At 39.4% G+C, this 26,129-nt stretch overlaps 1 protein-coding gene across 6 annotated transcripts in view; it reads left to right on the top strand.

The window, feature by feature from the left end:
* FAM110B (family with sequence similarity 110 member B) overlaps positions 1–26,129 on the top strand; it is a 107,964-nt gene that overhangs the window by 37,341 nt on the left and 44,494 nt on the right. For 2 of the 6 annotated variants that reach the window (XM_071737597.1, XM_071737594.1), the window contains exon 1: positions 12,207–12,369. The exons of the other annotated variants lie outside the window; for them this stretch is intronic. The gene's annotated coding sequence lies outside the window, so the exon portion shown is untranslated. Of the gene's footprint in view, positions 1–12,206; positions 12,370–26,129 lie in introns of those variants that run through there. 6 annotated transcript variants of the gene reach the window in all.

Below are 26,129 nucleotides of genomic sequence, written 5' to 3' on the forward strand. Positions count from 1 at the left end.
GATATTCCTCTAGCAGATGCACAGATTTTCCACATTCTAGTAATTACACAAATTAGGTGTTGTTGCTATTTCTTTAGTGAATACATTTTCAGGGACAATAAAATTTTCGGCTGCATTAATTGCTACAACTACACTGTCAAAATACTATGTATGTGATTTTATTACTTCCCTGAAAGACCCATAAACACCATCAACAACCAAATTCTGGACTTTGTGAAGCTTTTAAAATGAAGACTGACTTAAATTTGTGAAGAAATGTATTCCAACACCATATAGGACAGAGATTTTTCTGTTCTGATCACACTGAATCTTCTCTCTGTTGTAAAGGAATTTAACTCCTGTGGTGAATCTATTTTTTGTTGAACACTATGTTTTTGGAGCCCTTTCAGTTGGTAGAGCTCACAGAATCAAGGCCTTAAGTGGCATGATGGTCCTGTTGCATCTATCAGATATGGTTGCAAAAGGGACTTGATGTACAAAATGGGATCAGGAGGTCGCATTAATCAACTGACTGCTGACCTTGAGCATTGAGTGCCTCCTGGGGATCGTTCATTTAATCTTGGTTAGTGTTGACCATAGGAATACGGAGGTGTTCAGAATGCGGAGGCTGCCTGTTTTCTACACATGAAAAGAGCTCTTCATGGAGGGAAGCAGCTCTCTACATGAAATGTAGTGAGCCTTAAGTGGACTCCTGGTGGAAGACTCCAGTTCTTCTGAAATTTTACTGCTGTGGTTGCCAGTTCGGAGACTGTCTCCCAGTTTACTGATATTTGTATCATTCCACCTATTATGGCTTTTCCAGAATGCCCTTATCCTTCCATAGGGGTAACTGATGTCATGATGGCTGTTGTGATGAGTTAGCCAGAATTACCTGTTATGTGATAAAATTAAATGTTCCCACTCAGGCCTGTTTCATGTGTTGAATGAGAAGAATCCCTGTGTGATTCTTCCTGAGGAACTTGTACTAAGCACTCTGATTTATTGAAGTAATAAGAACAGGAAATATTTTTTCAGTGAGCTCATTCATAGCTGTTTTTCTTTTCCACCGTTGTACCTGGGTCCTTGAGCCTTTTTTCACCATTGTCTGACTATGGCACAATTTTATGAGAAGAGGTGGTGGACTGCTTAGGAGAAGCAAGACTGAGATACATGACCTCAGCCAAAAATCAGTCAGTCATTTTGGTGTAATTTAGGTTATCTCCATCCAAATTGCTTGGCATTAAAATGTAATTATTCCAATATCCAAACTTGGTATATTTACATTAATTCTACATTAAGTTTTCTCTTACCTGTGGATTATTCCAGTAGGATTTTGTCTTTTGTAGAGCATTCTGTATGTCATCTGTTTTCTCTTTCTGTGCTCTACTACTCAGAACAGGTTAGAAAAAATTATTAAACTTAGGTATACCATGTTTATTTTGTGATGGGTTTTAGTTATGTTTCTAACTTATTTTTAGCAGAACGTGTTCTTTTGCAATGCTCATTCTCTTGAATTTTCACTTTGATAGGCAGCCCGTAATGAAAACGTTGACTCACCTGAATAATATCTTTGTTTTCTCTATTTGGTAAGTCAGATTGCAAGGTAATTTTAAATTACAAGTATTAGATCACGTTTTTCTTGAACAGTTGCTTATGATTATGCCAAGTTACTGCACTCACCTATTTTAGTCACAGTGAACATTTTTAATTTCAGTATTGAGGGAAGCAGAAGGTGTGTTTCTATAAAGTCCTGAGTTATGATGGTTTCATATCTCATTTGCTTAATATTTTGAGGCTGTTTAAATGGTTGGTATTCCTTGTTTTAAAGAACTTTGGGTAAAGAACAAAATGGATTAATCTTGTAACATAAAATACAGGTTATCTTGGGCAGGAGGGAAGAAGAAAAAGGGATTTGTGAGAAGTAGCCTGGATATACATGTAATGTAGTCTTCAGTTCTATAGATTGTAACTATCAGGCTTTAATTTTTGCGTGCATTAATTCTAGTGCAAGTACTCAAATGACTCTTCCCTTATCTGAAGCATCGGGTAACTATACCTGTATTTAGCTTTGTTCAGTCTCATGAACTACAGTGAGTTTCATTACTATTTAAAAAACCAAAAAGCCCCAAAACCAAAAAGCCCAAAACCCAAAAAGCTCAAAGAAACAAAAGCCCGTGGGAAGTGTTCCAGAGTGTTCCAATGAAGACAGCCTCTGCAGGCTCTTCACAAACTCTTTCTTCTGATGGTCAGGGCATGTGGAGGGTAAAGTCCTCTGTCTTCTTTCACAGTACCTTCAAACACAAAATACGTCACTCCTCCTGCCAACAGGCTATGCTTTTAGGCTGGAGGTGATGTTGTTTTTAAGAAGAGATGTCTTCTCTCCACTCTTTGCTGTGATGTCCCTGATGGCAACTGCTCCAGAAGTTCCTCCATTTCAGTGGTTGGTCTTTGCCAAGGCTTGACCCTGGCCTTAAATACTTTTTTTCCCTCCATTGTGGCACTGTGGGCTGTACTGTGGTATTTAACCACAGGTAGAGATGTCTGCCTTTTTTAGCTCACTAGACAGAAGTGCTGAACTGCAAGGGGTCAGATGTGAAATCAATACTGGTTTTCCATCTGGTTGCCTTGAAGACTAAGTAAATTAAATCTATTTATTTGTAAAAAAGTTTTGTCCACACTGCAAGAACTACAGTTAGTAAGTGTGAGCTGATGATAGGTGCTGGGAAGGATCTTGCCTGGTTAATTTTGTTTTTAAAGTAGTTACAGGTAACTTCCCTTGAGATTTGTAGTAGTAAGGATCAAATAATCTACACAACAATGACCGTTTTGGTTTTTGCCTCATGAATTTTGTTGCTCTGCCAGGCTTTGAAAGCTTATGAGGTTAGCAAAAATGTACTTCCACCTAGAAGGCATACTTTGTTTTATGGACTTCTCTGCTGCCTATTAATATCTGCTAGGTGTTGATTTCACTGCCCCTTTAATTTGGGCACCTTTTTTTTTTTTTCCTTTTTTGATTTGGTTATTTTAGGATTTCTTTGGCATAGGAGGCTTCTGAAGTGCAGGCTTGCATCTTCTACAGATTTTTTTTTTTTTTTTTTAATTTCCAGTCTGTTACATATTCCCAGTTATTTTTGGTATTTTTTGTACTTGAAATTGTCTGTAAAGTCTGTCAAACAAGAAGGCTGTAACGGATGGGAAATGTGGCATATTCTAGTATACAATCTCATCAGGATGACTTAAAGGCGTCTAGTTTTATTCCAAATTTCTCATTTCGTTGGCAATTGAAGAAGCATTTATAGAGTCCTTAAAAAACTGACAACTGCAAAAAATGAAATAATTTTCAGACTTCATTTATGCAGTCTCAGATATGTAAATGTAAATTGAAATCCTTTATTCTGAAAGGATTTCCTTTTAAACATAGTTTAATCTTTACTCCAAGATATAAATTAAAATTTTAAAGTATTTATGTATTGCCTTGTTTTCTTCTTATTGTATTGATGAGATGAAAAGCAATGCTAGAAACAACTGTTTCCTGGAGTAGCACAACCACAAAGGATTATTATATTCCAAGTGCAAAAAAAGGGAAAACGAACCATCTAAATGTTTCTCAACATCAATGTTTCAAACCACTCCAGTTTGCTTTTAATGAAACAGATAAGGAATTATATAAATGGGTGGCTGTAAGAACCCAGAGTAACTTGAATACTTCAAGTGAGATAAACGGTTATATTTTGCAGGTTCGCCATGAACGTGCTGTAGCTCTATGTGCTGAACTGATCAGTGTGAAAACTCATTGCTATGTGCACTCAGTACATTGCTTGCTCTTGGTACTTCCAGATATGAATATTTATCCTTGTGGGTGGGATTGCATGCAGCAGTTCAACTGAGTACAGAAATTATGATGGTTTTTAAGTTATGCAGTGTTTTTCATATTTATGTTGTTTCTGTTATAAAATAGGTACTGTGAAGTCAGTGTTAAACACTTATGCATCTTTGAAACCTGCTCATGTTTTCCTTCTCTAGCAATCCTTTTACTGTGGTTATGCTGCTTATGTTTTGTCTACTGACTGTTGGAATTTGCTTTGAAAATATCAATGTCTATTTTATTTGCTGATTAGCTTCAGAGCAGCTTCTTCAGACCTTGATTAAGATAGAAGTTTAGGGAGCAAGGAGAAACTTCCTTGTTGAGATCACTAAAGACTACATTGTCTTAGAGATGTAAGAAAGCTCCAGTTCTGACTCCATTTAATTGTAAGTGCTCACCTTTTGACCTTCTTTTCCCATGTTTGTACCTATTTGCTATAGGGACAAAAAAGGATTATTGTTATGCTATTAAGGTTATGTTGGTACAGGATTACTGATACCCTTTCCACTTCTGAGTTGTTTGAAACTTTTAGACTCACCACTGAGACATCACCTGCTTGAGGTAATGGAGTATAAATGATCTCAAAAATGTGCTGTCCTCCACAAAGTACAGTATTAGAAAAGATGAGGCATACATGCTTCATATTTGTGCTCACAAAATGTATTGGTTTTGGCAGTGAAGACAAGGTTCAGACCTATAACCATTACCCTTCTTTATTCCTGATCTTCTGTTGATATAAATTCTTGCCAAAATAATAAATGCTCACTAAAATGGTATGTGTAGTCAGCAGGGAAATTGCAGAGTCAGTGAGACAAAGGTTGTTACAAACTTGAGTTTTGTTTAATGTAAAACTGAAGATCCCCAATGCATCTGCTTTTAGAAACTTGTTCTGTTAGCACTGGGGATTTGCATCTGGTACAGAGGGGATAAAAGGCTCCATCTGATTAGGAACTGATGCAGCCAGCACTTCACAATGATGGCCACAGGAAGAAATTTTGGTTACCAACAGCAGTAGTACTACAAATGGTGACTTGTGTGAGGCTACCATGCCATCCAGACATGTGCTGTGCAGAAACTGGGCGACATTTTTTTGCCCCCAGACCTAGGAAGGGAAGTTGAAGAAAATGCCTTCTTTTTTCCCCCAAGATTGAGAAGGCAGACTAATAAGCAGTTTATCTCCAGGATGTGACAGAGTTCTCCTAGTACATGTTTCCCATCTTCTTCAGAGCACTCCCTAGTTCCTGTGCTAGTTTTGGTAGGATCATTGTTCTCCACCTTAGTTGGAGCACTATGCAGGGAAGGGAGTGTCTGTTCAAATGGTCAGAAAAGGGTGAAAAACAAGGAGTTGGGAGTCTAGGCTTGAGGGGTGTTGGTACTTGCCTGTCATTACTTATTACTGATTTTTTCAAAGCTCTAGTTACATGACTTGTGTGCTAATTTTGCTTTAGAGGATTGGATAAAAAGCCACAAGCAGACCTGGAAACAGGGAATGGGATCTTACCAGCCCCATGAACATTAACTGCTAGTTCTACAAAGTGCCTGAGATGCAAGTATGCTCTTCTTCAGGATCATTATATGGGATGAGTCCTGAATACTCTTTCATAAAAGGACTTCTGGCTTGCTGTGTTAAATAATTAAGCCTCTTTTCCTGGAGGAGCTTTTCATCTGTGCCAGCAAGTTGCTTTTGGTTCCTTGTAAGAAGACTGTGAGACTGGATTCTGGTATAGCAGGTCACAGTGTCTGGCTTTATAGGGACACAATTTCTAGTCATTAAATTAACAATCTATCCAAGATTAAAATCTAAATTTATCTCACATTTTGCTAAAAAGTCTTGAAGCTTAGTAAGCTGTCTTCAAACTTGTTAACCTTGAAACAATAACCCAAGCTGTTGTATTCAAAGCTGGTTTTCTCCTGGGATTTATTGTGCTGAATACCTTCAACTCTTTTGTAAAGTAGTAAGATCTGAGAGCTGCTCTGGAACTCTTGAGTTATGGGTGTGGACTGGAGACTTGAAGTCTCAGAGGTTTGTAGTGTTTGGCTGACAGCAGGGCGGGTTTTGAGCAGATGCCCGCACACATTAAGCATCTGTAAGGAACCACCTCATGTTCCAGCAGTAGTACCTTGATTTGCTTTCTGGTTGCATCTTGTGGCTTAACATGGATGCCTTCTCCCAGAGAGAAATGTAAGAGAGCAGAAAACAGGCTTTGAAGAATAATATAACAATGGGCTTCAGAAAGTTTGATGGGTCTTCATTGTCATCACACAGGATCAAAGAAAGCCTTGGAGCTGCGCTTTCTACTCAGACTTGGAAATAACATTCTTAATTACAAAAGTGAGCAAGTCTGACAGAGTTTTTCCTTCAAAGGGAGAAACACTGCACTTCATCCTTCAGCTTTTGTGCTCTTTGCAGCATAGTGTTTTTGAAAAACTGCTCCTGTCTTATAATGGAAGACTTGCATTTAAAGTTTTGACTTGCATTTAAAGTTTTCATGGGCCAATCTGTAGATATCTTAATTAAATATACTCAGCATTGGGTTGTGTCACCCATTGCAGTAAGGTGGTCATAATGAAAATGTTACTTATTAGAGAAGAAAAAAATGCCAGCAGTGGTGAAGATTTGTAATGAAGAGGTGCTGGAAGTATAGTCGTTATATTGCAAACATTTTTTTCTGCTCTTCCACTGAGGAAAATCTGTACTTGTCTGTCATCTTTCTGGCTGAAGTGGTGCTCTGGAGGTCCCTATCTTCCATCATACTGAATACAGAAAATGTATAACTCCTTATGAAGCCCTCCTGTGGCTTGTTCCAATATAGAGTTAACCTTCGGTGTCTTTGGGAGCAGTTGACTTATGCTACCATTATACATTGAGTTAGGACTTCAGGATCTTAACATCAATCATGTTTTGGTTGTTTTATTGCTCTCACTTGTAAAACATGTTCATTATAGTCTTCTAATGTGTCTTCCTCATTTGGCTGTTTGGAAGCAGAGGCTGCTTTTTCTGTACTTTATTTTATAATCTTTGGCTCAGTAAGGTCACAAGTACTGGTTTTATGTGAGTCAGGCATCCACTATATGGGGTCCATGGCCTAGATGTGCTGTTTAAGGTTATTTGTTGTGCTTAGTGTGTTACTAATAAGCAGTGTGATCCCTTTCTGTGGTTCATCAACTTCATGATCATCTATCTGGTCAACCAGAGGTCATGAAGTCATGGTTGGGAGGTGTAAGTGTTTTGGCCTTGTTAGGGTCTCAGTTGTGCTTTCAGATATGTTGCCTTCTGAAATGAGCACTTCATACTTGCCTCTTCACTGCCAGCTGTGAGGAAATGTAGTGGAAGGGAAAATAAATAGGGTGGGAAGACAGGACAGACACAAAGCAGACTTACACAGTTTGTGGTGACTGCTCAACTACAGTTGGAGTGAAAGAAAACATTGTACTGTCAGAAAAATGGAAGGAACTTGAGAAACAGAAGGTTGACGTTGGGATGAAGATGTGTTGGAGTGGTATGTGATGGGAAGCATATTTCAGGGTGATGCCAAGTCTTTAAAATGACTTATTATTTGAATTTAGGATTTCTGTGTGCTTAGGGTTGCAATCAGAATTCCAATACTGTGTTCTTCTGTTTTTGGTTGTGTGGGTAAAATGTAAGCTCTCCGCATAGTAAACCTCCTGTAGGCTCCACTTGAGATCCTTCTTTACTGCATCCATTAGTGGTAGGATGAAACACACCCCACTGTCTGCTTGACTGCCCCTCTCCTGCTTCTCCAAGATGGGAGTGATGGACTGGTGTAATCATTTTGGTCATTAGCATCTTTAATGAAGAAACTCCCAATGTGGAAGTCTGGAGACAAGGGATGGTGATGTCCTTTGGAATGTGTGTGTGTGTATTTTTTTAGTTTTATGATTCTGAGAAAAAAGCAAATGTTTATGGTATAAAAAAATTACTCCATAGGAATCAGGCTTAGTGCCATCCTCCAGAGAATCTCTATTAAAGATACCTCTGCCTTGCTATTAAGCATCCAGAGGAAGTGCTTTCTGGGGCATTTAGAAATATAATTAGTGTATTTGAAAAAAAAGCCCTCAAGGTGCAGTTTAGCTGGCCAACTGCAGGTCAGCTGTGTTCACGTATGTGCACATGTATATGCGCATGTGTACAGATAACTGCTCTTTTACTGAATTGGTATCAGGATCAGTCCAGGAAATGTCCCTGTGCTCCATAAAATGAGCATAATTTTTCCCATGCTGTGTGCTGAACTTGAATTTGTGACTTCCAGAGAACAGTGTATATGGCAAACACAAGGCCCACGTTTTATTTCCCTCCACGAATGATGATAGATTTTGTTATGAGTTTGCCACCAATCTGCAGACTTCTCGAACTGTACCAAATACTTCCTAGGAACAGGAAGATCCCAGCAAATAATTGTTGTGAAGTCAAAGCTAACTTACACAAGAAAAAGAAAATCTTCCTAGATAAATGTTTTTGGGTAGGAAAATTGGAATGTGGAAAAACTTATGGAAGAGAAAATTGTTCCCTCATCTTTTTATCTGTGCAAATATAAAAAGTGCCATGCAAAAATATTAAGTTCTTGTTATTGCTATATATACATAATTAACTATGAAATGGTTTAGCTTACCTCTAAAAGTCTAAGGAATACATCAAGCCAAGTAAAATATTCATTAGAGTAATTGCTTCAGTTCAATTTCTCAAGACTACAGCTTGGAAATATACACACTGTTGCATTTAGAAATCAACAACCTTTTTGTTCAATTCATATTCCTTCCATGTGTGTTCTATACTTTGAAAAATCTATATAAGTCACTGAGGTAGCAGTTTCCAAACAATATTTGATACATTTTTGAGGCAAAGGCTAAGTGGTATGCGGAGTGAAACCTGTGTAGTTGCAAGACCTATCAGAAATTTATCAGAAATATTTTTATATTTAAATAGCTTGATATATCAAGTATTTATAGAAGTGATCATAATGTAATAAATTCAATCTGTAATATTCATCTGTCTGTTAACTCACCTAGATGTGCCTAAATGAAGTGTAAAATTCATTAATGTGCTAGGTAGGCAGTTTTCACTCTAAGATGCTGGGTTTCAGTTTCATATGGTGAAATCATCATACCCATATAGGTTTTCCTCTCTCCTCCCCTCTGTGATGGGCATCTGCCTTAGACCATATGGTTTTGGAAAATTTTAATTGAAACTGTTCTGTCTAGGAGCAGGGCTAGAGAAAACCTAACTTCCTTTACTTTCTAAAAACATTGTGGAAACCTTCTGTTTCCATGCAGAGGAGCAGGAACCCAAAGCTTAGCACAGAACTTGTGCCAAGGACAGTCTTTTGCTTTCGATGAAAGTCTGTCCCAATGTTGGCCAATTCTCATACATTTTGTAATTTGTTCATTTCCAACAGAGAATTGCTCGGCCTGAGGACTCTCCCCTGACTGTGTCCTCATGAAACCTCTCTTGGCCTCTCTTGCTGGCATTCCTCTGTGTCTCTGTATCCTGTCCCAGCCCTGGTGCCCCATGCAGGCACTTGTGTGATACCACAGGTGGTGGGAGGAGGCTGGCAGAGCTCTGCTTTGTTCTCAGCTGGAGTTTTAGCCACCTGCCTTGGCTGAATGTGGTGGACCCTCACAAACCAATGCTGGCTCCAAATGTCAGACCCACGATGCTGCTCCCCACGCCTTCTATGCCCAGCACCTTGTTTCAATGGTTAGAAAGTGATCCTTAAAATTGAGACAAAACATTGTGACTCTTCTGAGTGGTCTGCTGAAATGAGCATGGAGGCTTTGTAAATGTTGGTTGTGTTGCCAGAGTCAAGTAGGTGTCTCTTGAAATTCTACTCTGCTGATGTCAATGGGGAAACATCCTAATGGAGGACCTGAACCCACAGTGTGTTCCTAGGTGGGGTAGGGTGTCCCCCAAGTACCGCTACCATGATGGTTAAAATAAAAAAAGCAACTCCTTGAATAAATAGCCTTCTGCTATGGTGTGTTGAGGGCATGCTGCCTGGGCAGGTCTTTGCCAGGGACATGGGCTGTACTTGCCCTTGGAGCCAGGAACTCTGTGGGGAGGAGGCAGCAGGCTGGCTGCTGGGAGATGGTGCTGGACCTGTACAAGACAAGGAGCCAGGGCATAAACTTATCAGCTTGCATGGGATGGAGCCAAATCTGAATCCTGTGGCAGCTGAAGCCTGTTTAGTTTCTCTTTAAGGATTCTGGGTCTTTTTGTCACCTGTCATGAGTGGCTTGGTTGTCTGTGAAGGTGGATTAGATTAAAAGAATGATTTAAATATCTTTGGTTTTCTTTATTTTATGTGTGTCTTTTCCTCTACTTAGCAAATGTGAGCATTGCTACTGACTGGATTAGAAATGAGGGTCAAGACTACTGGTCATGCTCCTTTGTGACTACTTTTGGTAAAATGTTAGAAAAATCATTGTGGATCTGATAATCAAATAATTGAGCACCTCTTCTTCCCAGGTCTCTTGAACTCTTTTTAAATTAAGCCCCTCCTGCCCTTCTTCATGAAATACTTAGTTTTGCATCTTCAAACAGTACTGCTGAGCAAATTGGATTATTCTACCATATTTTAAAGCAGCACAGTTCATAAAAATTGATTAGCTCCTTAGATGATGTAATCTGCAAAGGAAGACTTAATGAATGAAACAACTTCCTTTGTTGCAACAGAAAATGTAATGTTGACTCAAAGTTGAATAAAGGAGCAAAGTATCTCTCTTCCTGTATTTCATTTTTATTTCTAGCCATATAGAGCTCTGAGAATGTTTTTCTTAAAGAGAAGGCTGCTTCTAGCACCGAGTGACTCGCTATGAGCAATTTTCACTCGGCAGATTAAGAAAGCTGGGCACAGCTATTTACATACTGTCAATAAATACATTTTTGCACCGTGTTCAAACATGGAAGTCTTTTTCCATTAGTAACATGCAGCTGAGAATTTTTTTACTTCAGTTAAGTATAATAGATGAAATATTTATAAACAGCCTTTAATGTCATGCACTTGGGCTGTGACTTGTACTGTATCATACTGGTGATAGGAGTAAAGAATTAGGAAAAATGCTGGTGTGGGCTCATAGGAAGTCTTTATCTCAGTGTGCTTCAAGGACTCATAAGCAAGAATATTTACAGGTGTGTGGTATGTGTAATGATGTGGAGCATCTTTACATTTTTAAGTTTGCATTATTTGTATTATTATTTGGCAACATCAGTCGTGAAAAATATACTGTATGTCTCGAGACAGCTGGCACTGACCCTTTTGAGAAACAGGCTGTGCACTTCCCTCTTACCACTGAAGTCTGAAAAACTCCTTGGTTGGTGTAGAGCTTAGGTGATAATACGAACTATGCAGGAACAGGAAACTTCAGAAGACTTTTTTTTCCCAATTTGTGCTAATCAGAGGAAGATCAATTGAAATATGCTGCCAAGTAAGACTAAATTACAGGTGCCTGTATCTTTTTTTCACCTGATATTTGAGAAGCTCTCAGCATCTAGATACACCGTTGTCTCTTAGATCATTCCTTAGTTTTGAGACTTAGGTAAGATGTGTGTAAGGCTTATCTGAGTCAGTTCTTCATACTTGTAAGGATATTTAGCTGACAGCAAGTGTTTTTTCCAAATGAATTTGGTTGTTTTGCTTAATGGCAAAAAATTCCTTGGCATTTCCACCATGAAAGTTTAGTAAGGATTTCATGTGCCAGTGCACGCTGAAGCTCTCGGGTCATCTTAGTGTCTGCCCACATGTAAACATAAAGGATAGAGGGGATCCTGTTGACTTCTGTAAGGCTACTGTGCACTGAAGGTACGTCTGTGCTGCCTGTCCCATTTGAGGTCTGTGTTGCTGGTGGTGAAGTACTGGCCATAAACCTATCCGAGATTTCTGTGTGTTGTGAGAGGCTGGTAATGTGCCTATTCAAAACAAGAATTCCAACCGGCAGAATAAACTGCAGCATTTTATTATTTCCTCCTAACACACCTAGCAAACGACAAGCCATCAGCTTCCTCTGAAAGAGAAGAAATGCGAATACAACTAAATGCAACCTTTTTTAAAAATTTTTTTTTTTTCCAGAGAGGGCGACAGCTCCCCCCCCTAGCCAAATCACTCGGTTAAAAACAATAACCACAGCAACCTCAGAATTTTTATCTCCACGCACCGTGCCAGATAACTCTGAGATGCTGATGCCTCCAGCTCGGCAGCCGTGTGCTGGGGCTATAATTAGCCGAGCAGCTCGCTAAGCAGCGGTGACAGCCTGGCAGCCCCAGCGAGCATGTGCTGGATTCTGCATGTGCCTCCCGCTTATTGGCGGGCAAGGTTGCTGCCTGCCGGTTTTGATAGGTTTTCCCCTGTAATCTGTGTGCTGCATTACAGACATAGATACAGAGGTAGCTGCCTGCATGTGACGGGGAGAGGTGCCCGGCTTGTAGCGTAAAAAGAAAGCCCGGAGATGAAAGGCACCGCTCTTTGTTGCAAAGCATCAGTACCTCAGGACTGCTAGCAGCGAGAGGAGAGGTCAGTGAAGGAGTTTTACTCGGCGGTGATTACTTTCAGGTCGTTCTCTCTCTGGATAGAACAGCCGTGCATGAAATGAATGCTGTTAATCATGTCATCGGTTTAATTTGATCTTGCTTTCATTAGTATCGTGTGTGTACTCTGGTGGGAGAGCCGTCTGATTACAGAACATGTCATGAGAGTGCATTTAGTTCGAAAACAGGGTGTATTTCTACGGGAATATTGCTTTTGTTTGGCATTTTGAGCCCGTGCATGTGAGTGATTTCACTGGTTGCCTTTTATTATGCTAATGGGAATATTTCTTTTACTGGGATGTTTTCTGCAGGGCAATTGAATTAGAGCATTTATAAGTATTGGCACATGAAGAGAAACCTCTATAAATAATGATTAGTTTAAAGAATAATTCTGTGAAGTGTTCCTTAATTTGATCACAGCAATAACTGACTTGATGGTTCTCTTGCAACAAGACAGAGGGATGAGGAGGGATGAGGAGTAATATGCTATTGTTCTTTCAACAAAGATGCTGGAGCCTTCATATTTGGGTGGATTCTTTGTTTCATTCATTGGGTTTTATTTTAAGTGGCTTTCAAAATTAAATTGAAGCCAATCTGCCTGGTAGATTGCAGTATATTCTTTGCTTGCACACACATGTATTTATATATATATATATATATATATATTTGTATTGTTCTTAAAGGCTGGATGATTTTGGTCTAAAGCCTTGTTTATTGTCAGAACTGCCTTTGGCAATATAATGAAACAAGATAAATAAGCCAGCCTATTCATCTGTGATTCTGAGACTATTAGAGTATTTATCATATCATTCTCATTTAAGTTTTTTTCACACTTGACCTACGCATCAATTGATCACAACTTTTCCTATAAAAAGCATGCATATTTTATGAGCACATTTTTACAGTGAAAGCTGTTCAGAACAGAAGGAAGCAAGCATGAAGCATTTAAAAAAAAAAAAAAAAGTCTCTTGATATAGTCATGCCTCATTTGATGACTTTTGTATTGAGGCTGACTGTGACTTCAAAGTTAATGCCCTTGTCTGTCTCAGACTTCAGAGCCTACATGAACTTGTATATTAAGTCACCAGTCATCTGGCTGGCTGGCTGCCACCATGCGTCTGAGGTACAAGTAGATTGTCTCAGCCAGGATCAGGAAGGTGTCAGGAACAGGAGTTATTTTGGTATTAGTCTTCATTCGTCCCTCCACACCTATCCGTGAAGTTATTTTTTTGTACTGTGTAAACAAGAGCAAAATTTCAGTGCTTCTCTCTTAAACTATATGGTATGAAACTGTGTTTGAACAGATAGCCTTAAGTTGGTATTTATTCAGTTGCTAACTTTATATCACTGTGGGTACAACAGATAGACACTCTTTATTATTTGTCATAATGTATTCAAAAGGAGAATTATTTGGGGGTTTTAATGACAGCTGGTACCAGTTTCTGTGAATTATTTTTGCATAGACTAAAATAGTTACCTTAATATCTTTATTCACCTTGTTTTAATTTCCAAAGTTGTCTTCTTCAGTCTAGGCATGGAAAATAGCATCTTTGCATAGTAACAGTAAAGCCTGGACAAGGAGATAGGGATGTGAACGCGTGTTGTTCTTGGGCTGTTTTACAGCCTTGTTGCTCTGAATTACCAGTCAAACGTTTCTTAAAGAGGTTTTAACTGAAACTATGCCCTCTGCCTTTTTTAACAGAGGCTTACCAGAGGTAATTTATCTATATCTTTTCGTCCTTTGCAACAGCATCCTATGAAGGAGTAAATAATGGCAATGTTAAAGAAACGTAGGGAGCAATATCCCCAGCTGAATTTCTAAGCTGACCGTATCCAGGCAGTTTATTTTCAAGAGAAGAGAGGCTGCTTTTTCTATGCCATGTATTGAGCTATCATTTTTTTGTAAGTAGCAGAAAGCGCAGCTGGAAAAATTCTCTAAAAGTCAGCATATTTTTGGTGGTGGATACAGGTGATACCACCACCCACTGGCACCGAAATGCTGTATCAGTAGCTATTTAGGTGTGAACTGTTCCAAAAAAAGCTGTGATAATCTATGCAAGGATCACCAGAAAAAATTAGTCATGAAACTAGAACTGATGACAGTGTAATTTAAATTTGCAGTGTCTTAACAGCAAGGAATAAACCGCTTTGTTATTGCTTCTCTTTTTGTTATAACCTTATTTTTCTTCTGGGTAAACAGCAAAAAAAAGCTGAAGCAACAGTTCATGTAGATCACTCTCTAACAAAGTTGTCCATCTTAGTTAGAATATGTTTATAGCAACAATAACCAGTATACTTCTACAGGAAATGTAGATTATTCAGAGTATTCTTCGGTAGGATTCAAATTATTCTCAAGAGTTTATATTCAGGTTTTGCTAGTGAGTTTCTTGATGTGAAATTTGTCAGTTGTTCCTTGGTGGGAGGTAATTGCATACTATATTTGCTGTGGGTCTCTGTGGACTGTTCTTCTTTCTGTTATGTTGCCTTGCAGATAAATCTCCAAGTCCTTTGTTATATGAAAGGGAAACTTTACTTTCCAACCAGGAGCACAGTGTGTATGTGTGTGTATATGTATGTTACAAAAACCTATGTCTCAAATGTGTCCTATATATACACACACACAAATAGCTGGAAAAGAATCCCTTATACCATCTAATAATAATAGGAGGTTTTGTGTAGATACTAATATCATGTTAAGACTTTAAATATCGTATTAGTTCTCTCATTATAATCCAACAGCCATATAAATACTCCTTGAAGTGTAGGGTTTTCAGAAACACCAGCTTTGGCTGCTAGCTGGAGAGATGGATATAGGCAGTAAAGTGAGTGCCTGTAATAAGCTGTGCTACACTAGCTCTGGTTTATTAAGACATTATGTCTTTACTGCTATGGGTTTAAGTGAATTTTGCATTACTTAAAACCATACCAAGTCAAAGGGGGAAAGATGATGCTTAAGGTTAATGCATTTTTTTTTTGGTAGTCTGTTAGCAATGAAAGAGATACTCCTGAAAAAAATTCGTAGGGATTTAAAGTATTACCACAGTGTTTGTTTAGCAGGTTTTGTACTTACATGCTTTACTGTTTTTAAGTCAAGTAGCAGAAGTGATACATGTGTAAAGGTTTACATTAGAATGTGGAAAGTGACATTGTGCCCTAAAGCTCCTTTTTGCTTTTGCTCTGTTTTTGGAACCAACTTCAATTACTACTTTGCTGATGAAATGTCTGTTTGTTTAAATGGTCGAGACATTCAATAGCTCATTGTAACACTTCAGGAGTTCATGGGAAATCAATAGCCTGTTTTCTGTGTTTTGTTGGGTGAAGGTATTCTTTTAAACCTGGAAACTTCTGGATGATGAGGAGGACCAGGTGAGCCCTCTGGGTGGAGATTCCCCCCATGGGCTATGCAAAATGTATGTTAAGTTGGGAAGGCATTATTGTCATTACATTCTTCCCACAGTGATGCAGCAGAACAATTAATGAGGTTGGAAATGTGTCCACATTCTGTGTGTGCAGGAGGCTGCTGTCCCAATTTGGGGGCACAGGTGCTCCCATGCCCAGGGCTGGCACAGGTAGAGAGCCCCATGGTGCTGGAGGTCTGCCCTGCACCTCCCCTCCTCCAAGGGTCTTGCTCACCTGCTACAAGTTATTCTGGGGACTACATGGAGTCAGAAACTTAAACAGTAAGTGAAATATGCTTAGCTTTTGGCATATACCTTTCAAAAATTTGCAATGTTTAGAGGAAGGTTGTGTTTTATAGCTCAGGGAATGGAAGCAGTGATGTCTTTTTCTTGCAGTTCTTCCAGCTGCAGTGGTGTGGTGAATTGAAAGGAAAATGGATTTTTTTTTTTAATTTAATCTCCTGTTACAATTAATTTTAATTGTCTGTAAATGTATTACCTGCTGTATTAAGAGTGGCTCGAGAGATTTAATATAGAATGCAACCAGCAAATAGTAATCCTGGATGCTATTGTCTTGCGTAATCCTGGTAACAAGATTCCTGTCTCAGTTTTTCATTGTTTTTCATGGATATGCTTCAGCCACCTGTAGGCACAAATACTCTGCTGTAGCCTTTCCATAAAGCAGCTGAAGCTTCCAGCCAAAATGATGGTTCTCTTTGTTTGTTAACTGCATTTTTTAAACTGTGGAATCTAGTAGGATGACTTTACTTCATCCATTCGTACTTCCCTAATATGAATGTGTGTACTACAAAATCCCAATTAATGGTAAAGAAAGGTATTAAATTCTTGCCTCTCTTTTAAAGGAGCTTACTATTTTGGAAATTGGTAGAGTAACCCAAAGATTATGCTGTTCTATCCTCTGATCAGGAACTCTGGAAAAACACATTCTGTAGCAAAGTTATGCCATGCATAATGCAATCGTGTGGGTTATTTGTACCATTTAGCTGGAAAGAAATGGGAACATTCAGGTTTACAGTGGTTTGCACATTTTCACAAGTTTAAGACTATTTGGCTTTTGCATGTGTTTAGGGTCCATAGTTATAATGGATTCTTTTAAGGGCAGGGAATTAGCTTTGTGGGTAATTATACGGAAGGGGAGATGTTTATATTGTAGGTATGTTGGCTTATAATGTAAAAGCATACTATACAATCCCTGTTTCAAAGTGTTTCCTGCCTGTATAATCCAGGCAGAAAAGGTCTCCTGGGAAAGGGAGAAAGAGACAAAAAAGATGAAGCATAATTTTGTAACCACAGGCTGTGGGCTTTCAAGGTAGGCTGAACAGTCTGTGCTTTAGGATCATAAAACATGACTGCAAATGTCCTTAAAAAGAGTGAAGCTTATTATAAGATTGGTCTAACTATTTCTGTCTGTGTAAGCACTTACAGAACAAACTTCCAAGGATAGGATGATATCCTTCTGTCTCGATGTCATAATTGGCATTGAGTATTTTGGGCATTTCCGTCATCTGGAAGTGAGTGTGCAGCTTTGTATTTTTACCATGACAATACAACAGCAGTCTAGACAGAAGGTATATGAGGGACCTGATAAATTACATCTCTTCTTCTTCCATTACTGTTACATCAACCCTACTGCAATACATGGTACTGTTCCACCCACCCCCCACCCTCATTTTATTTTAGCACACTGTGGCATGCAAGATCAGTGTTTTGGCACCAACCTCCCCAGGGACTGGGTGAAGCCCATCAGAAGCGGTATCCTTGCTGTTAATGATGTGGAAGGCAGTGGCCATGGTGGGTGCTACAGAGCATGACCTTGAAACAGACTGTCATTGTCCTTCAGTGTTTCCATGCTTCATTTCTCTCTTCCTAAAGTTCTCTCTCTCTTATTTTCTTGCCATCTCCTTTCTAAATTTGTCTGCCCCATTTTCCCATTCAAATCTGTCTTCTCTTTTTATTCAATTTCCCCAATCAATTTCTCTCTGCCTTTCAGCTTCCTACATGCTATTCAACCATGTGCTCTTTGACGTTTTTGCAGCCATTGCTCCCTTTGGGGAGGTAGATATCCAAAAATACCTTGTAGGCAGAGCTGCCCAAGGACACCATGCAGGTAAAGAACTTGAAGTTCTCTTACCAGAGATGCTTGATATTTTTTCAGTCTTTATTTGTTGGAGCAAAGTGTCCTTGACTCCTGATTTGAAAGCTCATTCTGACAAATACAATTCTTACCCCCTGACCTTTCCGAGTCCGACATGCCTGCTTTTTTTTTTTTTTTTTTTTTTCCTCCCAGCTTTTCTTACCCCTCTATTGAAAGCAAGTATCTCTGTTCATCTTCCTGTCATCCTCCTGTCATCTGTAGATCAGGACTTTCTGAAGTGATTAATGAGCTTTGCTGATTGTTTCTGTAAATGGGGCTCCATTTCATCACGTCTTCTGGCAGGTACGTGATGTTGCCAAGCTTCCGGGAGAGCTTGACCTCAGTTGCTTCTGCCCTTCCAGCTCTTCATAAGTGTCTCAGGCAGCACTGCCACATTACTTGACCTGAATCTTGACATCTCTGCTACTGTCTGCAGGGTTCCAAGCCACATGGTTGCTTACTGCCCTAAAGTCGTATTTATTTTATTGGAGGTTTTTTTGTGCCAGCTACTTGGCACATTTGCTGTGCTGTATGCCTAGGAATGTGCACTGGGAGGGGGTTTTGTAGAGTGCCTTCATTAAGTCTTTAATGAAGCAACAGCCAAGCAGACTGTGCCCCCATCCTGTGCTAAAGTAGACAGTATTTGGGTTCTTTGTCTGTAGTATGGATTGATGAGGAGTTTTTCCTATGGTACATGTAGAAAAATTGGGATGGTTCTTTACTGTCAACTATGTTTTTGCAAGGATTTTCTCTTTCATTATTCTAGAAAGCAAATTATATTTTTCTTATTTTACTTCAGCCTGACTCTGGAGCCTAAACTTTCATCAAATCCATGTCTGCAACTAACTATTGAAACACTTCCATTCTTAGAAGACGTCTGCAAATACTAAATCCATCTGGTGTTGAATTACCATTGGGTTTTTTTGGGGTTGTTTTTTGGTTTTTTGTTTCAAGCTTGCTGAAACTGGATTGATGCTTCCCTCATCTCTAAGAAATATGTGCATCTGCCATTTATAGTGAGTCTTATTGCTGACTTTGGCCAAACAAAATGCTGGAAGCATTAGTGTCTTACACAGAGCTTTTTTTAAAACGCTTCTCACTAAAATTAGGTATGGAATTATCAGTGTATCTTATTAGCTCATGGAGAAAAGTAAAGAAAATGGAGCCATGCTCTTCTTATTGGTGTCTCATGACAGGACAAGAAGCAACAGGCACAAACTGAAATAAAGGAAATTGCATTTAAACATAAGAAAATACTTTTTTTGAGTTAAGGATGGCCAAACACTGGCACAGGTTGCACAGAAAGGTGATGGAATCTTTGTCCTTAGAGGTACTCAAAACCCAACAGGGACATTGTTCTGAACAACCTGCTGTAGGTGGCCTTGTTTTTCATTAAGGGGTTGGACTGTGTGATTTCCAGAGGTGCCTTCTAGGCTCAGCTATTCCTTGATTCTGTAACTGGAGGTCCTCAAACAGCAGACCAGGCAGGCCTTGCAGCTTTAGGCAAGTTTGTTTTTTCTGCATTAGTTCTGCTATCCAAAATTACTCAATGTTTTATACTACCTTGGTTATGAATGTGCACATATGTATGAACCTGCCTATTTCTGTCTGCCATGTGAACATACCTGGAGGCTAGGACAAACTGGAGAATGTCAGAGATGGAAAAGGGAGGAGGAGAATGGTTTTATATTTTTCTTGAATATATAAATGCCTTTTTTCTTACAGGCCACATTGGTTTACTGTACTTTATGCAGATATTGAGATATTTTTCCCTTCCAAAATAATATGCTGTATCTATATGGTAAAAATTCTAGATAAAATTGCTTTACAGAAAGCTTTTTTTTTCTTATTTCTCTTAGGCACTGTGTATACATAATTGTATCTTTGTCACGGTCCACATTACATTTAAATGGACACAAATCTCCTAGAAGGAGATCTGCATGAGAGGAGTCCAAAAGGCTTTGAGTTGGAAGAGGGAGATGCACCGTCAGTGAGACTCCATTTTCTCAAAAACATAGCTCCAAATTAAGTAATAGGCATGGGAAAACTGGCCTGAATTGTGAACTCTCTACAGGCACCTTGTATTTATGTAAATCCTTTCTGGGGTCCTCCATATGCATAAGTACTGCTCTGCTAGTATTCAGCCCAATTTCAGCAGCCCGTGGTAGCTGTGTAGGTCTGACAGCGTTGCTGAAAACTAGGAAGCCAGGCAAGGTTAACTACTAAAATTTCATCTATTTGGAGTATAAAGATGAGACCTCAGGGGAGGTGTTGGAGGAAGCTGTCTGTTGGCATATTTTGTAGCATGAATTGGGTGACTTTGTAAGGAAAAGGGATAACTTGCAAAGCTCTTCAGCATGTCCTTTCAAAGCCATGAGCCATCTAGTATTAGCACATTTCCTTCATCTTTTCAGCCCTCACTGAAGTAAATTTTGCCCTTGTTTAAATGATCATCCCTGCTACTGTTATACTGTTGGGGGCTGAAGAGATTGTCTTTTACATCTTGGCTGAGATAAGTGACAGAGTGCAGACCTGAGGTTTTATGTTTGAAGATGCAGTAACCATTAACTTGGTTTCCACAAGCATTTGTATTTTCACTGTCTAAATACATGAAAATGCCATGTTTTCTCTTCTGATGCTCTGTGCTCAAATAGTGTGACAATTACTTTTTCCTGCTTGTTCACAGGTCCCAACTTAACATCACAGAGATGCCACTTAGATATTTTTAAGACAGTGAAGGCAATTGCAATATTTGTAATAATAATGATAACTGTTTTGAAGATAAAACAAACTGATACTGATTTATGAGAGCTTGCTTAGCTCCATTCTTGACACACAAGCTTCAGTCACAGCCACTAGGAAGTTTTGAACTTCTTTTTGTGTTGAATTTCCAAAAATGAATCAGGTATATCTTTTAATCCTTATGAAGTATGCCATTTCCCCCCCCCATCTGTTTCATTTTAGTTTAGCAGTTAGAGCTTTTAAACTTGATTAGATGACTTTCTTTGGTCCACGCAATTGTCTTATGAAAATCCTTCATAGGGCACCTGAGGTAGGGAATAAGTTGTCTTGTTGGGTGTCCCAAACATGTGTGAAGAAGAGATGGGTTTGTGTAGACAGCTTGAGTCTCCTTTCCCTGCTCATCTTTCTGTTTCTGCACGTGTGTTTTTTAAACAGTCCCTTCCTCTGTCTGTCCTCCATCCCCTTTTCTCCCCCAGTCTATAATGCTCGTGTGTTGTGAATTTCGATTTCAAGGACCATTTGGCCACCTGAAGCAAGAATAAAAAGTTCTGTTCCTTATTTCAAGTGTAAAACTTGCTGTTCACTTCTTTTATGTTATATCTGAAAGTGCTGCAAATCTTTGATGTGACTTCAATAAAAGTGGGACCTGCCCAAAAATCAAGCTGCCCTGCAAGTCCGAGTCAGGCTTGGCACTGCCAGCAGTGGTCAAGCATTAAGCTGCCACTGGTGGAACTGTCACTTGTATCATCCTGACCTTCCAAACCCCACAGGGGAGAAGTGAAGAAACGACCAGAAGGAGTTTTTCAGCTGCTTGAGTATTTACATGGTGTTCCCCAAGGAACAAACTTTGCTAGTTTTAAGCATTTGATCTTGGATCTTCAAAATGGTTTTAGCAATACCCTTCTTTTGGAAGCAACATGTTACTGGAATGTGGGTTTCCTGGTTTTTCTCTCATCTGGAAAGGGGTTCTCATTGAGCCATTGGGTCAGCTGCTTTTGTAGGGTGAGTTGTGGAGGATCCCGTAACCCCTAATCCAGTATTGTTGGAACAGAAGTTGCAAGTTGCACAAAAGCAATATATTGAGCAGGGGCTTTTTGTGCAAGACCTTGGCATAGAGGTGTGACTTCTTGAGACTGCTGTAGTTTGTTAGAGCTTGGTTTCTTTCAACCAGAAGTATCATGCAAAGCACAGCCCTTTACCTTGCACCAGTGCATCAGGATTCCTGCTATGCTATGGAAACATTTGGTAGCTCTGTGCATTTTTTTTACAAAGAGCACAGAATCCCAGCTGTAATGATGCTTATGGGGACCCTGTTTGTATTTTGTCTTCAAAATGGAGTTGTTCTATTGCATTTAGAAAATAACTTGCTAATACTGAGAAACAGGTTTATGAGGTTAATCTTTACTATTGGTTCATTTAAATTTTTTATGTTTGTGGGAGAAGTCAGATGGCCTAATTATGAATACAGAATGGATTCAGCCTCTAAAAATAATTATTTTTCCTTCTCCAAGAGCAAACCATGCTAGGTGTAATTCTGTTTCAGTCCCCATTGTATTTAGCATGATCTTAGCATAGTTTTGAAGCCATGGGGGATTTTCTTAACATCCTGAATTCACAGGAGCTGTTCACTTGAGGTGAATTTTACTTTTAACAGAAAACTACAGCTTCACCTTGATCCCCAGAAAGGGGCTGGAACAGCTCATTTTGGGTGTCATCTCAAAGCATTTGGAGGAAAAGAATGTTATCAGAAGTTGTCAGTATGGATTCACCAAGGGGAAATCAGGCTTGACCAGTCTGATAGCCTTTTATGATATCATAACTGGCTGGGTAGGTGAAGGGAGAGTAGTGGATGTCATCTACCTCAGCTTCAGCAAGGCCTTTGGCACTGTCCCATAACATCCTCATAGGTGAGCTTAGAAGTGTAGGTGATCTCCAGATGTTCCTTCCAACCCCTATCATTCTGTGAACATTAGTCTTTCTTCTACATTGTCTTCTGGTCAGCTGGAATCTTGAATTGGCTTTCAAGGTCTTTTAAGCCCCTGAAGTATACTAATATGAATAAAGGTCACTTTCTTTTATAACCAGTGCAATTGCTATTAAGTTAGCCTACTGAGGGCCTTGTGTCTTAAGGAGCTTTTATGATGATCCTTCCAGACAAAGTAGCACACCAGTTTCATAATTTCTCCCTAAGGTAAAAATTCTTCAATCCACTTGAATTCAGGAAATAGCTTTCTTTTCCCACCTTAAACCTGTTAATATTTTTTTTTAAAAATGAAAAATTAAATAAAAAAGCAGTTGTCAAATCCTTATCAATGGAATAAAAACTGACCAGCCAATTCTATCCTTGCTTTTATTTCCCAAGGTCCCTGCAAGCAGGAGAAGTTCAAATCTTGAAGATTTTCCTAGTGTAACGTATCTAAGGTGCAGCCTTCCCCATCAGCCTGTACCGTGAAATCTTCCATCCGTGTCTCTCATCCTGCTTCTGGAGCACTGCTCTGTCACTTTTCTAGTCTAGATGAAAGCAGTCTTGTCCCACTTAGACCAATTCTGAATGTTACTTGAAAGAGCAATTTCCAAGCCTATACCTTTGATCACATCATCCCTCTTTACATCTTTTCATCGGTTCCTTCTCTGTTGTATGCAGTGCTGAAAGTCTTAGTAAGATATTGTGGCATTATCCATCATCCCTCATTTACTATCAAAAAAATATCTTCCTCTGTCCATAATGCCATTCTAAGTCACCTTGTCATTATGCTTTCATAATGTCATAATCTTTTTGCTTTGGTTTACATCCTGTCCACCTGCAAAGAGCTAGAACTGTTTAAATCAGTTCAGTGCGCACCACTGTGTTATGGCCTTCCTTTGATTTACCTTGTATTACCAGGCAAGCTTGCACAATGAATATTAGTAAGTTTTCAATTAGGACCTAGAAAAAAAATCTTTTCAGAAGGACCTGCATATGTACTTGTAATGGTGCATCTGGAGAATTGTATCTGCTGGGGAGACTGTTCTATGCAGATGGCAGGCAAAAGCTTTTAATGCAATGCAGACTTGCAGAGGTATCTTTGCTGAGAACAAGTCTAGTCCAGTGGCATTTCTAGATGATTGGACTTGAATGAGATGGGAATTACCATTAATTAGGAAAGCAAATACTCCTGAGAAAGAAGATAATATTAATATAAGATAAAGAACGTCTTAAAGCATAATGAATTCAAGTACAACTTCTTATGGTTCTTGTTGGTATTGGAGCTCCTAAACATACTCAGGATGTATTTTATGGAGCTTCATAAAATAATTTGTGCAGGTATGCTGGCTGAGGGAACACGGGTAGCTGTGTCATTTTGGAAGACTCAGAGTACTGTGTTGAGAACTTCAAGAGGGGAAGCAAGCTTCTGACTTCCGCTGACCAAGCTCCTTTTTTTTCATACATGAAACAAGAGTGACATGGGTCCAACTCCCACTGTGGTCCCATGCATTTATTAAGTAACTTCTTAATGCCATTCTGGAAAGTCAAGGGGTGATTTTTGTCCTTTTGGGGTGAGGGCTTTTAACAGATGCCTGAAAGTTTTAAGTTCCAGGGTTTTTTGCCAGTTTATTTAAAACTGTGCTGTGTTCACTAGCTCCTAGTGAAGGCAACTCACCATGCTACTGTGAAGTCAATTCATTAAAAAAACCCAACCCTAAAAACAATGCAACAGAAAAACAAAGCCAAAAAACAAGAAAATCAAAAACAATACCAGAAAACCTCAAAACATGCATGGCTATTAAAATCACTGGAACAGCATTAAAAATAAAAAAGCTTCTGAACATTAGCTGCTTTTAGATACTTAGGTGAGATCTGCAAGCAGTACCTTTTTAACAATTCGTATTTTTTCTTTTCATTACACTAAGAATTATGAAGATAAAGAATGTAATGGATCCTTTGGAGTTGCCAAGCAAGATGTTTGTGAAACACTGTCACAGAGGTCTGCTTGGTACCACAGCACTCTCATAAGTAAAACTCACTGGTGATAACTCAGAGTAGATAGAGTGGTGGGTACTCTTTTAAAGGAGGGAGGGAAAAGACTAAAATTAAGGAATTTCCTGTTTTAAAGACTTAAAGTAAGCAAAAGAAAGATTTACCTTGAAATGAAAATGTGACTGATAAGCATTTCTCTTCCTTAGAGGTATGGTGAGGTATTTCTTCTGGGCTTGCAGTGGGGGCAGCATTTTTGGAAAGTTCTTTTATTGTACAGGTAACGTGTGAGAAAAGCTCATGAGTACCATAAAGGTTCACAGAAAGTTCACAAAACCATTGGAGCTGAATGGGTTCCCAGCTCCGGCCATTTCCCATCAGTGCAGGCAGGAAGGTGGGATGGGGAGAGATCCCTCAACTGTCCCCCCCAGCCCCTTGTGCCAGGGCAGCTCACCCCCAGGATGGGATCCCCTTGGCTGGGCTAAGACAATCACATTCCCCCAGTGCCCTTCGCCACTGGTGGAGAGAAATGGGCAGGTCTGACTTCTTTGGCTGGCATGGGTGGTGGACATGGTCCTCCTGTGGTGGCTGTTGAAGGGATGGGATAGATGAGTCGGATGGGGCTGCAGGTTCTTGGCTATGTGGCTCTTCTTGGAAAACTTTGTGAACCTCACTGCTGCAGGGGTTAGAAATGGTCTAATTTCCAGCACAAATTTTTACTTTCCCTTATTGTAATATTCTGTATTGGTGACTTAAAACTTACTGCACTACAAAATGTTTTTTTCCCACCATACATACTCTTTTGAGAAGTATCTTTAAAATGGGAGAGGGTTGGTTGTTGGTTGGTTTTTTTTTGTTCAAGCATAGCTTCCCTAAGTAATCTCTTTAAAATTTATACACATTACAAACATAGAGGCAGTTTAGAGAAGAACTGTGGTAGAATCTTTATTCCCTGTCAAAATCCGTGCATACGGGTATATATCAGGTTTTGAAAATCTGAAGACACTAGGCAAATTGGTGATGTGTGATCATGGAATCTGAAGGTTTATGCAATTTAGCAATTGCTTCTCACTGGAACTGGTAACAGTCATGAGAAATGGCAGTAATGGTCACCGATAGCCATTGCACAGCTTGGGGACAAACCCACTCTCCATCATGGGAGGGCTCGTTCAGGGGCAGCTTTTCAAACCCTAATGCTTTTTAAAGCAGTAACTGAGGGCTGGATGTAGCTGGCCTCTTTGCAATAAAAAAAAAAATCTCGTTACCAGTGCACAGGTGCTTTGCTGTGCTTCTGGGAGTTTTGGGGTGGATAAGTGGAGGCTTGGAAAAGAGATTTGGAAGGTGAGGAGGCAAATGGTGGAGGCATTGCAGGGATGAGATGTTTACCAGCATGGTGGCACTCCTCATGTCACCATCACCATGTTTAGAGGTGTGTGCCAGTTCACTGACTGAAATCTCCAGGGGGTTTGTAGCAGTTGCTAAGCAACTGGAAAACA

This window comes from Heliangelus exortis, chromosome 2 (genome assembly GCF_036169615.1).
Source record: "Heliangelus exortis chromosome 2, bHelExo1.hap1, whole genome shotgun sequence".
NCBI lineage: Eukaryota > Metazoa > Chordata > Aves > Apodiformes > Trochilidae > Heliangelus > Heliangelus exortis.